Source organism: Pan troglodytes, chromosome 2, assembly GCF_028858775.2.
Source record: "Pan troglodytes isolate AG18354 chromosome 2, NHGRI_mPanTro3-v2.0_pri, whole genome shotgun sequence".
NCBI classification, from domain to species: Eukaryota; Metazoa; Chordata; class Mammalia; order Primates; family Hominidae; genus Pan; species Pan troglodytes.
The window spans coordinates 17,830,799-17,844,799 of record NC_086015.1 but is presented as its reverse complement, the minus strand read 5'-3'; the positions used below and the strand labels follow the sequence as shown (position 1 = coordinate 17,844,799).

The following is a 14,001-nucleotide window of genomic DNA, read 5'->3' as shown; positions in this document are numbered from 1 at the left end:
CACTGCAAGGCACTGTGTGCCCCTCTCAAGGCCTGCCCTTCCATGTGCTGGTCCCATCCCAAGTGCTCTTTCTAAACGATCTCACAGGGAAGGGCCTATTGTCATTCCTGCTTAACAGATGAAGAAAACTGAAGGCACAGAGCAGTTCAGTGGTGTGCTTGAGGTTGCCCAGGTAAAAAGCATCTGAGCCAGGGTTCCCTCCAGCCATCCCAACTCTGCAACCCAAGCTCTGTTCATCCTTGGTGCAGCCTCTTGTTAGCTCTCAGTCGTGTGTCTGTGTATTTTTGGACCTAGATGGATTGGTAGCATTTTGAAATAATAAAGATTCCAACAAGGCCGGGCACGGTGGCTCCCGCCTATAATCCCAGCACTTTGGGAGGCCAAGGGTGGGTGGATCACCTGAGTTCAGGAGTTTGAGACCAGCCTGGCCAACATGGAGAAACCCATCTCTACTAAAAATACAAAAGTTAGCTGGACAAGGTGGCGGGCACCTGTAATCCCATCTACTTGGGAGACTGAGGCAGAAGAATCAATTGAACCCAGAAGGCAGAGGTTGCAGTGAGCTGAGATTGCACCACTGCACTCCAGCCTGGGAGACAGAGTGAGACTCCTTCTCAGGGGGGAAAAAAAGATTCCAACATGACATTGGTAAAATACTTTATGATTTGCAAGACCTTTTTTTTTTTCAACATCTTTTCCTGGCCAAGTCTCACAGCTGTCCTCCAGGTGAGCAGTGTAATTGTGCCCGTTTTGCAGGTGAGGCAGCTGAGGCTCTGGTTGGGTACTGCTCAGTCCCCCGGAGGTGTTCTCTGCTGGGCTGAGAGTTTTGGATGGGAGGCAGGTCAGGAGCTCCTGGCCAGACCATGCGGGGAGGTGTGAATGACCTGGATGTGGAAAGAGCTCCGATCAGAGCCCCGACTGTGCCACTTGTTTGCTGTGTGCCCTTGGGCAGTCACCCTTCTCAAGCCTCAGTTTCCTCATTGAAAAAAAGGCAGTGAGGATTTGTACTTGTCAGAGCTGTTGTGCAGATTGCATGAGATAATGCCCCTGGCGTGCCTCGTCCTACGCTCTCAGGCACGATGAGTGCTTGGAAAGCAGTCATTGCTGTTATGAATATCATTGTTAGTATCAGTAGTAGTAGTGATTTTAAAGCCACAGTCAAGTTTTAATTCTTACATCTTATTCCTAAGGACTGTTCTAGCTTTAAAACTCTGTTTTGTCCATTCGCTGGCTGTAGAGTGTGCTAGCAGACTCAAGAGAAGGAGCGGTCCAGGTCGCCATTGAGATTTTTTGCTGCACTGAGCAGGGAGGGCCACAGGACACCAAGCCATGGCAAGGCCACGCTGGTCCTCCTTTATCCAAAATAGGTGATGTCCACCTAGGTCTTTCAGTCCTTGTGAGCAGCCACTTCCAGAGGGGGCCTCTGCCCTTGTCCTTTCAGCCCCATGCCACACATACCCAAGTACACACCACATTCCAGGACCTTTAAAGTTGTCCATAAAGTCCAGTCTCCAGCCCAGACCTGCCTCCCAAACACAAGTCCTGTGCATCCAGCTGCCATCCTGCCTCCCTGCTCCAGGATGTCTACTGGCCCATGAGCACTCGTCTACCACAACCTAACTCCTGATCTTACTCCCACAAACTTGCTGGTGCCTTTGTCTCCATCCCCTGGTTCAGTAAATAGCATCTGCATCCTTCCAGTTATGTAAGCCAAACGCTGGCCCTGGCCTTGGCCATGACACTTTTCTTTCTTTCACACCCCACATCCAACATGTCAGTTCTACCTACAACATCTGTCCAGAGTCTGTCACCTAATAACTTATACCCCTGAGCTCATGATCCAAGCCACCAGCATCTCTTCCCTACAGTGATACAACAGTCCCCTGCACCAGAGTCCTATTCACCAGCATCTCTTCCCTGACATTGCACAACTGTCCCCTTGCCCTAGGGTCCTATCCACCAGCATCTCTTCCTTGCAGTGGCACAACAGTCCGCTTACCCCAGGGTTCTACCCACCAGTATCTCTTCCCTGCAGTAGCAAAACAATTCCCTTACCCCAGAGTCCTATCCACCAGCATCTCTTCCCTGCAGTGGCACGACAGTCCCCTTACCCCAGGGTCTTATCCATCGGCATCTCTTCCCTGTAGGAACACACCAGCCTACTAACTTGGGCCCCTGCAGGCTTTTCAAATGTCAGTTAAACCCTGCCTCCCTCACTTATAATCTCACCATGGCTCCCATCTCACCCAGAGTAGACGCAGAAGCCTTCACGGTGGCTCACAGGCCCCTCCCTCACCCCTGTCTCCTTCCCCTTCGCTCTCTCTGTCCCCCTGCAGCGGTCTCCCTGCGGCTCCTCACACACACTGGGTATGTCCCTGCCCCAGGTCCCTTGCACTTACTGTTCCCTCTGCCTGGAATGCTCTCCCTGCAGACACTCACCCTCTCACCTCCTCAAGTCTTTGCTCAAATATCACCTCTCAAGGAGGCCTTTCCTGACCACCATATTTGAACTTGCCCTCCAGTCTGTCTCGCTGCTTCCTGTTCCCTTCCACGTTTTGTTTTTCTGTGTAGCACTCATGGCCACCTGACATAATATTGGTACTTTGCCAAGTGATCCCAGTGTGGCTGGGAAAAGTTAGAGTGCCTGCTGTAGAAGGCCTCCTGTGGGAACAGCACAGGCCCAGACAGAAGCTTCCCTCCCACCTTTTCCCCTCTGTGCCTTCGATATTTGTTCCAGTGGGCCAGCAGCACATGGATATTTTATACCTGTACAGCTTTTGTCTTACTCCAGGCACTGTTCTAATTACTTCATACGCATGAATTCCTAAAATTCTCATAAGAACTCCATGAGGTCAGCCTGGCATTGTCTCCCTTTTACAAATGAGGAAACTGAGGCACAGAGAGGTTCAGCGACTCACCCAAAGTCATACAGTTGATAAGCAAAGAGCCAGGATATGAACTCAGGCAGTCCAGCTCCAGAGGCTGCACTCTTGCTCTACTTCCTCTCTTTTGTGTATTCATCCACTTATTCGTTCATTAAGAATTTATAGAGTGTCTTCTTTGCCTTAGGTGCGACGTTTTAGAGACCAACAGATGACTAAAAACTGGTTCCTGCCATCAGGAAGCTCAGTCTAGTGGGAAACGCTGAACAAGTAAATAAGGGAAAAGGAAAAACATATTCATTCAGCAACCATTCACTGACGCCTGAGATTATTTCCCAGCCTTTAAAAAGTTAGAGGAGGCCAGCCCCTGGTGTATTCTCTGATTGTGTTCATTTCTAAACCAGAGAGCCGAATCCCTATATGCCAGCTCTGTTTTAGGCACTGAGGTCTGAGATAAATAATATACCATTTCTGAATTTGAGGGGGATTACATTCTAATGACAGAAGGAGAAGAGTGAATTACTGCATGTAAATATGACAACATGAACTGGATTTGGTAGAGGAGTGTGTAGGGGACTATGGGACCCCAGGATAGGAACTCTAACCATTTGGGGATTGGTTTGGATGAGTGCATGGCTGACTGGTAGGATGAATGGATGGATATATAGATGGATGGATGGATGGATGCATGCATGCATGCACGAATGGATAGATGGATGGATGGATATTTGCTAGATAGATAGTAATGGGAAGGCTGGTTGAATGAATGGAATATGAATGAATAGATGGATGGATGGTTAAACGGACAGATCTTAGAAGATGGCTGGATGGATGTTTGGGTAGTAGGATAGATGGATGGCTGAATGGGTGGATGGATGGATGGATGGATGGATGAATAGCTATTTGGAAGGATGGTTGGGTGAATGGATGAGTAAAAAGCTGAGCTCACTGCTGGAAAGTTGGACATTTTCCCAGTGAGATCACCAGATCAGCTGAAAGAAAGGATGGAAATCCATGCATTCGTTCATTCATTCATTCAACAAATATTTATTAAGCACCTATTTATGCATCTGGTACTGTTTTAGGCTATGGGATTAGACATGGTACTTGCCTTTATGGAGCTGACATTCCGGGGGAAGGGAGACAACAAACAAATAATAGAATATATATATGGAATCTATTGTCAGAGAGTTATAAATGCTATGATGAACAAACAAAGCAGGATGAGAGGGCACAGATGTCAGGAGCAGGGGCGTTTTATTTTAGGCGATCAGGAGAGGCCTCCTGGAGAAGGTAAGTTCTGAACAGGAAGTGAGGAAATGAGCCATCTGGGGAATTGCATTTGAGTCAGAGGGAATTGCAAGGTCAGAGCCCAGAGGCAAAGAGGCCAGTGTGGCTGTCAGGGAGGAGAGGAGGTCACAGAGAGATGTGTTAGAGAGTGGGGAGTGCAGGGCCCTGCTTCCCTGTGAGAGAAGGGTTTGCCTGCATCTTGGAAGCCTGCAGAGGACATTGAACCTGGGCTGATCAGCATTAGGAAGGGCACCACCCTCCCTGCACCCCTGCTTGCTGGTTCCCAGCCCTGCTCCCTCCTGGCTGCTTGGCAGTTGGGAGGCCGTCAGCATTTTAATTACAGCTCCACGCTCTCAATGGTTTACAACTCAACCGTAAAACAGGCCCTGGGCAACATGTGGCACCTCTGAGTGATTTACTTGCTCACCATTTCTATATTTAGTGCCATTTAATGCTTGTTGGCCAAGTTTTCAGAGAGAAAAAGAAGGAGGAATTTGGTGGTGGAGTGGGGAAGGGGTCGGTTAAGTTTTGTTTGTTTGTTTTTAAAACACACAGATGTATTTTTCAGTTGTTTTCTGAGATTATTTCCCAGGCTTTAAAAAGTCACAGATGGACCAGCTCCTGGTGTATTCCCTGATAGCGTTCATTGCTAAGCCAGAGAGCCGAATCCCTTGCAAAGTTGCCCTTTTCTCCTTAAAAGCTGTGTGCACTTCCCGGTGAGGGTTAGGTTTAAAGGACGCCATGGGCTGAGGGTATGACTAAGGGCCAAAGGCATCAATGACTTAATATTTCACCTGTTACGGGCTGGGCTTCAGGCCATGTGCTCCCACCCCCTATCTGGGCTCCCCTCTGAGACCCCCAGCCTCAGGCTCTTCAGAGCTTCTCAAAATTCACCTGGGGAATGTGTGGAAATGCAGCTCCTGATTCCATGTGTGGGTCTGGGGCAGGGCCTGAGATTCTGCATTTCCGAAAAGTTTCCAGGTGATGTGGATGGTGCTGGTTGGTCCAGGAACCACACTTTGAGCAGCAAGGATTTCAACCAGCACTGTCCAGTAGAAACATAATACCAAACACATGGGTCATATGACATTTGCTAGTTGCTACATCAAAAAGGTAAAAGGTGACATTAAATTTAATAAGATATTTTATTTCATCTAAGATATCCCAAATATCTGTCTGATATTGATTACATAACATTTCAATATGTAATCAATATGCAAATACTGAGATACTTTTTAATTTTTCTGTAATAAGTCTTTGAAGTCTGGCATTTGTTTCACACTCATAGCACATCTCAATTCAGACTAGCCACAGTTCAAGCACCCATATTGCTCGTGGCTCCCGTTTTGGAGGATGCTGATCTAAATCCAGCTTGAGTACCCTGGTGATAGGGAGCTCGCTACCTTCTGGAAAGTCCACTCCATACCTACAGAATCCGAGCTGAGAGTTGCCCTTTGAGACTAGCTGGGGAGACCCAGCTTTACTCTCTGGGTCCCTAAGCCAGTTGGCATTCTTGGTCCAGAGCAGTCCTGCAAAACTTTGGGGGCTCCAACCAGGTCCCCTTGAGCCCTCTCCCAGCTCCCTCCTGTGAGTCGGGTACCTCCCGTTCTCTGCCTGAGCCAGCCCCAGCAGCAGCCCTGAGATGGCTTTTTAGGTAGTTCATAATCTCTGATTTTCTTGTTGAAGGACCAGGCTCAGAGAGGTTAAGTGGTATCCTGAGGGTGACCCAGCCAACAGGTGGCAGAGCTGGGGCTTGAAGAAGGGACTTTAAAAACCTCTTCCTCTGCTGTGGGAGGCTTCAGTTCCTTCCGCACACCATGGTTTCAGGGGACCTTTCAGGTCCACTGTTGCTTCTGCACACGCACCAGCCAGCAGGCCTACATGGTGCTGATGGAACCTCAGGGACAGCAGGAGGGTGAGGACCCAAAGCCGCACAGCTGAGAGAGAAACCCACGTCCTTCTGGGCCCTGGGTCTCCACTCCTGCAGCAGCTCCTTGTAGCTCAGAGCACTGAGAAACTGGTTATTTCTCAACCATGCCCCCCACCTGCTCTGCCCAGGGGAAGAGGCCCCACCGCACCCTCAGCTGGGAACTGCAGACACATAGAGATAACCGGGGTGTATTTCCATTTGCCCGACTGGAAAACCTCTACCCCACCAAAGGCAGGAACAGAATATCTCAGAGGAGGTGTCTTTGCACACACATCCGGGGGCTGTTGCAGGGCAGCGTGGAACCTTGGTTCAGGCCAGTCCAGCCTCCTGGACACCAGCTCCTGCACGCTGGATGCCAACACAGGTCGAGAGAGGCCAGAGCTGCTCCTCATGTCTCAGGGAGCTCCTGTCTGGGATGGGAAGTTCATAGGGCTTCTTTGGTAGGCGGCCACCTGGGCAGGGCCTTGCTGGGGCCCAGGCAGCTCAGATGGAGGTGGTCAAGGGCACAGAGGATGTTCAGCCAGGTGTGACCCGGCTCCTGGGTCCTTCCTCCATGTTCCGGAGCATCGTCGCCTGTGTCCCTGCGCCAGAGACTCTCCGGGATGCTTCAGCCTTGATCTTCTGTGGACTAAGTCAGGGCCTCTTCTACAATAACCCACCATGAAAGAATGGCTATCTAGACTCCTGAGCAAAGATTCATTCATTCATTCGTTCATTCATTCATTCACTCACCCAGAAAATGCTTGCTGGGTGTCTCCGGAGAGGCAGACCTCCTCTAGATGCTCCCGAACACAGCAGATGGGGGCTCTGTGTTTCTGGAGCTGACATTCAGGAGGGGAGGGGAGAGCAAGCAAGTCATCCCAAAGTACCTCAGGTGGCCGGGGGGATGTGAGACAGGGGGATGTGAGAGGGGCTGATGCGGGGCACTGTGGAGAGGGGGCCATCCAGGGTGGCTTTACGTTGCTGAGCCGGAGCTGAGGAACTGGAGGAAGGGTGTCACAGGCAGAAGGATCAGCTGCTGTGGAGTCCTGGGGCAGGAATGGGCTTGGTGTCGTCCTGGAATACCTGACATTAAGTGTTCACAGAAGGGTTTTGGTGGGGCTGAGAGGCAGTGGGTGCCCTGGGGCCTCAGAGGACAGGGCAGAGGATGGTGTTCTCATCAGAGGCTACCACTTGGCCTCCGGTAACTGCCCACACCCCCACAACCAGACACCCCCAGTAATGCCCTGCAGTGTGCTGGGCTCCAGCCAGGAGGAGCAAGGCCCCTGGCTCTCAGCACTCAGTCTCATGGCAGTTCCATCTAGGCCTCCCTTCAGGTCCCAACTTGCCTTCCTTTCCTACCTGGGGCTGTCACTGCTGCACCAAGCTTCTCTTCTGCACCCACACCCGCTCCCTTGGTTTTTCCAGCCCCAGGGCATTGCACTCCTGCTCAGGCACAGGTGATACCCTTCCCTCGAATTTCCAGTGGCGAACTCCTCTTCATCCTTCAAACCCCACAGGTCACTTCCTCCAACTGCTATGGGCCCCATGGCAGTACATACAGGCCTTTATTTTGGACCAGTCTTCCTTCTACCGGTCTGGTTGTCTCCCTATCTGGGCTTTTCTTGAAGACAGAGACTTTGTCCAACCACCCTCACTTTACTGGTACCCAGCACAGGCCCTGCAGTGGGAGGTTCCACTGGAGGGTTCAGGACTGCCAGAGTGGATGGAGGACATGACCAGGGCTCTCCACCCCTGGCCACATGTGAGAATCCTGAGAAGCTTTTTAAAATAGCAGACACCTGGCCACACCTGAGACCAGTGAAATCCTAACCTCTGGGGGTGGGGTCCAGGCATCAGCAGATTCTGAAAGGCTGGGATTCTGCAGATGACTCTGAAGCAGAGCCTGGGGAGAGCGTGCGGATGCTGCTGTGCCCATCTGGAGGCCAGGGCTGAGCCCTGCATGTCCACACGAGGGCTGACACCCCTGTCATTGCACTAGCAGCTGTGCTCCATGGCCCAAGTTCCTAGGGACACCGGCCCAATGGGGTCTCTTGTCTTTTTTTTTTTTTTTTTTTTTTTTAAACCAGCTTTACTGAGATATAATTCTCATGCCATACAATCCATCCTCTTAGAGTGTACAAGTCCAAGGTTTTTAGGGTATTCACAGTTGTGCAACCGTCACCATAATCAATTTTGAAACTTCTCAGCACCCCTCAAAGAAACTCTGTACCTACTAGTAGTCACTCCTCATTCCCTCTCTCCCAGCCCCTGGCAGCCACTCCTCTGCTCTCTGTCTCTATGGATTTCCTGTTCTGGACATTGCATACACCTGGAAGCATACACGCTGTGGTCTTTTGTGTCCAGCATCTTTCACTCAGCATAAAGTCTTCAAGGTTCATCCATGTTGCAGCATGTGTCAGGACTTCATTCCTTTTTATGGCTGAATAATATTTCATTGTATGGAAAGACAACATTGTGTTTACGCATTCATCCATTGATGGACATTTGAGTTGTTTCATCTTTTGGTTGTTATGAATAATGCTGTTATTGACATTTGTGGACAAGTTTGTGTGTGAGTGTGTTTCTGGTGTTAGTGTTCCCCCAGCCTCGTGGGGAGGTCCCATCCCTCTTTGAAGTCCACCATCTTTGGGGTTGTCCCTGACAGAGCCCAGGTCTCTGGCCAAGAGAGGAGGATCTGAACTGATGTAGGGGGCCCGTGCTCTGGGTCCTCTAGCTCTGTGTCCCATTGCTCTGCATCCCCATGGGGCTGGCCAGAGCCAGGCAGGCCAGCAGGAGCTGAGGACGCTGGCTCAGCCCTCATCAGATGCACAGTTTGTAGCTGATTTACCACCAAAGGAGTTCACAGCGGTCTTGCCCTGGGAGCTGGCCAGGCGGGCGGTCCTCTGGTTTCTGCGTGCTTTCCCGTTCTCTCTCTGGTTCTACCTGACTGAGCCCCCACCCTGCGTCTTCCTGCATCGCAGGACCTTTCTGCTCAGGTCTCTAGTCTGTCCTCTGCGTGGACGCCTGAGAGAGCTTCTCCAATGCCATTCCACATGTGCTCCTCTGGCCCCCGCAAGAACCATCAGGACAAAGACCCCGCCGGCCCTCCAGCCTGGCCCACTGCCCTCCTTCCTGGCCCACTGCCCTCCTTCCTGTTTCCTGACTGCTCCCTGCTTCCTTCTGCCCTCGGCCTTTGCCCATGCTCTTCCCTCTGCCTGGCCTGCCCTTTCCTCCCTTTTTGTCTCATCGACTCCTCTTCAACGTCTGGTTCTCAGCTCAAGGTCACTTCCTTAACTGATCACTCCAGTCGCTTTCTTTCTTACTGCTCTCAGTCATTCATTTGCAAGTATTTACTGAGCACCCGCTATATTCCTGGTCTAGCTGCTGGGGACACCGCAGGGGATGGACAGACCAGGTCCTTGCCCCTGGGCAGTTGACATTCTGGAGGGAGACATGATAAACACAACTAAAATGTGTGCTGTGTCACATTTGACGCAAGCTAGGGAGCAAAACAAGCCAGGGCAGGGGTGGGAAAGACCAGGGCAAAAGTCAGGGAGAGCCTCATAGGGAAGGTGAGATTTGAGCAAAGGCTAGAAGCACTGAGGAAGGGAGCCATGTGGAGAGTGGGGAAGAGTACCCCAAGGTAGAAGGGCAGCAGGTGCAAAGGCCCAGAGGCAGGAGCATGCCTGGGGTGCTGGAGGAACAGCAAGGAACCCACTGTGACCAGCATGGAGTGAATGAGGGCATAGGAGATGAAGTCAAAGAGGCAGCAGGGGATGCCTGGAGGACAGATGGAAAGAACAGTAAAAGGAGCCCCATACACCCGACTCCCAGCATGCACCCAACCCACAGCGTGCACCTGACCCACAGCGTGCCCCTGGACCTCCAGTGTGCACCCGACCCCCAGCATCGGCAGCCCCAGCTTGTGGTCCAAGTCCTCTACCTCGTTTTCTCTCCTCAGCTCCCCACAACTGGAAGGGTTTAAGGAAAACCCTAGACAACTTGTTATTTCACCCACACATGACTGTGTATCTCCAATCAATAGGGACTTCTAAAAAAAAAACCATGGTGCCATTATCACCCTGAGCAAAATAAACAATTGCTCAATGCTGCCTAATACCCTGCCTGATTCAGATTTCTCAAATTGTTTTAAAAACATTTTCCAGCCAGGCTGTGGGGGAAACTTCTGGGAGCTGTGACCACAGGAACGGGAGCAAGTTTGCGCTTTCCTTCAGGGCCACCATTGGTGGAAGCTGATATCAGCCTTATGCCCGTGTGACAGTTGACAGCACAGCCACCTCCCCCTCCAGAGCTTAAGCTTCAAGGGAGTCGGGGGCTTGCCTCTTTCTGCCCACCTGGCCACCAACCTCAGCGCCTGGCCAGGGAAGGGATTAAGTTAGCGTGTAGTGGAAAGGTGAATGAGTGAATGAATGAATAAGTGAATGTATGACTGATTGCCAAGGCCATTTCAGGGTTCTCCAGCAGTTGGGAGAAGCACATAGGTTCAGTGGCTCCATGTCCCTGCTGTCAGCCTCCCTGCCCCTCATGCTGTGGTTGGGGTTACCCAATTGCCTCACCCCAGGTCACAGGCCACAGTCCCCACTAACCTAGACTCTGGGACAGGCCTGCCCAAGGCAACCCCTGCCCTGTAGTCAACCTAGCAGCCTGCAGAAAGGTCACTTATGAGAGAGAGGCACCCAGAATGCATCTAGGAGAGGCTGCACTGTGTGGTGCTGCACTGTGTGGGGCTCAACTATTCCACCTCCAAATGGGTTTGCTACTTTAAATGCCCCAGTTTACAGGGGAGCAAAACTGAGACCTGGCCCCAGGCCCCCCATGCCAGTGTGCAGTGTGTCCATCTGCTAGCCACCACCATATGGGCTCCCTTCATGTTTAAGGGTGTGTGTGTGTGAGCTTGTGTGCCGGGAAGTATGTGGGCAGGACTGTGTGTGAAGGGCTATCTGTGCATATGTTGTGTAGGGATGGACAGCATGAGAAGCACCTGTGTGTGAGCATGTGGGTCGTGCATACCTGTGATGGAGTGTGTGACTGTGTACACAGGCGTAAGAGTGTGTGCTTTGAGTGTGCTGATGAGTGTGAGGGTGTGAGCCTGTGGGGGGTTGCATGGGGCCATGCCTGGGGAGGTTGTGTGTGTGTGAGCACATGGTGGGGTGTGACTATGTGCAGGCCACACAGGTTACTGGGGGGGTAGGAGCCTAGAAAGAGATGAATCTGGGGTGAGGGGCTGTGTGTCCACAGTTCTCGGGCTCCTACGATACCCCAAAGTTGGGCAGAGACCAGTTCATGGAGGGTCTTGAAAGCCAGGCAGAGGAATCTGGGCTTTAACCTCAGGAGCCATAGAGAGCATCTAAGCAGTTGTAACCTGGCAGACACTGAGTTTCAGAATGCCCCCAGTATAGACCAGAAAACCTCTCTCTGGCTTGAGTGGAAACCTCTCTTCCTGTACCTCCCAGGCTGCATTCCAGGGGCCCTGTCCTATGGGGTGCACCTTTTCCCTGCCATCCCCTCCATGTCAGGCAGGAATATTTGCTTGAAGTCAGTGCATCCAGAATGAGTTAAAGAATGCACCAAAAAGAAAATACCTCAAATGTTTACAGAAAAAAAAAGCCATTTTTTCTGCTCTTTCATCTGAGTCGCCCAGAGGTATACAGCTGCAGCTGGCTGAAATGCAGCTTTCTGCTAAGATGGATGGACATGGGGAGGGAGAGGAGGAGCAGGAGGAGACTGAGAAGCAGGAGGAAGAGCAGGAGAAAGAGTAGGAGGAGCCTGAGGAGGGGGAGGAGGAGGAAGAGCAGGAGAAGCTTGGGAAGAAGGAGAAGCTTGAGAAAGAGGAGGAGCCTGTGAGAAGGAAGAGTGGGAGGAGCCTGTGGAGGATGAGGAGCAGAAGGAGGAAGAGTAGGAGAAGCTTGGGAAGAAGGAGAAGCCTGTGGAGGAGGAGGAGCCTGCAGAGGAAGAGGAGGAGCAGGAGGATGGGAGCAAGAGGAGGAGGAGGGGGAGAAGGAGGAGCATGAAGAGCAAGAGAAGGAGAAGGAGGAGCAGGAGGAAGAGCAGGAGGATCCTGAGGAGGAGGAGGGGGAGCAGGAGGAGCCTGAGGAGGAGGAAGAGGGGGAGGAGGAGGAGGAATATCATCAGGAGCAGGAGAAGCAGGAGCAGGAACAGGAGGGGAGCAGGTGGTGGCAGCTCTGGATGGGAGCCTGTAGCACCTATCCTGGTGTGGGTATCCACACTTATTGTCTCCCGGGGTTGGGGGTCCAAGGCTGCCTGCCCACTGACCTCCACATTGTCTTTATTCAGTGCCTTGGAAAGGGTCCCTGGTTTGGACATTTGCAAGCAGGACAGGTCCTGGGCGGGACTCTGGGGAGATACACCTATAAGGCAGTGAGGAAGGCAGCCCTGGGCATCGAGAGAGGTTGGCCAGTGATGCAGCAGCCACAGGGACTTATGCTGGTCCCATGAGAAACCTGGAGCTGGCTTAGCCCCATGGAGGCAGGGAGATGGGCCTTTGTACCCAGCACCAACCAGTCTTTGGCTGGGGGGCTGCCCAGGGAGGGGGAGTGGTCTTGGGTGAGACAGCTCCCATCAGGGGAGGGCAGTGCCTAGGGAGGAACTCAGCTGCTAGCCATCAGCAGCAACACTCCCTGCAGCTGCAGAGGGAGTGTCTGGTCCTGAAGGACAGATCCCAGTGGCATGCGACAGTGTCCACTACACAAGCCAGCCCAGGTGACCATCACCGAGGGAGCAAGGCCATCCTAGCCCACCCACCTTCCTTCTGTTCGGCCACATCACAGCTCTAGAGCCAGATTGCTGGACTCCAATACCAGTTCCACGCTTCCTGACTGTGTGACTGTGGTCCGCACTGCCACCCCTTGGCTCCCGTCTGCTCATCTGTGAAATGGGCTGATGATGGTCAACCTTCCTCATAAGGTTTCTGTGTGCATTCGTGTCAGGCACTGGACACCGCAGCTACCTCGGAGGCAGCGGCTTTTATTAGAGGTGGGCATGGATCCTGCCCTTGTGCCGCTCAGTCTGCTGAGAGGTTTGGGCATACACGTAGGAAGAAATGACACTGAGCAGTTTGGGCTTGAGGCCGGCATTGAGCCCTAGGCCGAGAAATTGTCCTCACTCTGATCCTGACACCAACACAACATTTCCTGCAGATCCTTGAACAATGGCACAATCCTACATAATTACAGCAGTGATTATGAGCGCCTCCTTCCCCTGGAACTCCACCTTCGGTCATTTAACCCAGCTGCTGCATCACCAGGTGTGTTCCATTGAGCCCATGTCATGAGGAGACAAAGCTGGAGCTCGAGGAGGGACTCACTTATCCAGTGTGCCCACCAGAGTCTGGGAGATGGCGTAGTCAGGGGTAACAGAGGAAAGTTTAAGTAAAGGATGACTACAGGGATGTGGCAGGATTTAAGGAATCCTAAAAGGGCCTTAGGGCTGGCAACATTGGGGAGCTCTGTCTGCCCTGGAGGGCAGTGTTAGTGGAGAAAGTGTGCTTGGGGAAAAGGGGCCTCCTGGCAGGCGCTGTGGTTCTAGGCAGAGGGAGACAGTCACAGCCACCATGTGGTCCATGGACAGGGAGTCCAGGGTGTAAAAGTCCTGCCTGTATCTTCTCCTGCCCTCCAGTCCTGTGGGATCCCCCACTGGGAAGCTGGAGGGCAAGGAGGGACACAGCTCAGCCTCCCAGGGTAGAGCAGGGGTGAGCAGCAGCCAGGGACACCTTCCGCCACACACAGAGGATGATGGACCCGTGTTTCACTTGGTTGGTGCAGGGTGGGTGCTTGGAGACAAGAAACATGAACAGATGGGGCATGGGGCACAGGAGAGGAAGCCAGCGGAACTTGGTGACCATCTCCTGCCTCAAGTCTCTGGAGTCTGATCCAGGCA

General features: G+C 52.3%; 1 protein-coding gene across 2 annotated transcripts in view; it reads left to right on the top strand.

The window, feature by feature from the left end:
- Positions 1–14,001, top strand: part of WNT7A (Wnt family member 7A) — a 64,494-nt gene that overhangs the window by 36,339 nt on the left and 14,154 nt on the right. The gene's annotated exons all lie outside the window — the stretch shown is intronic.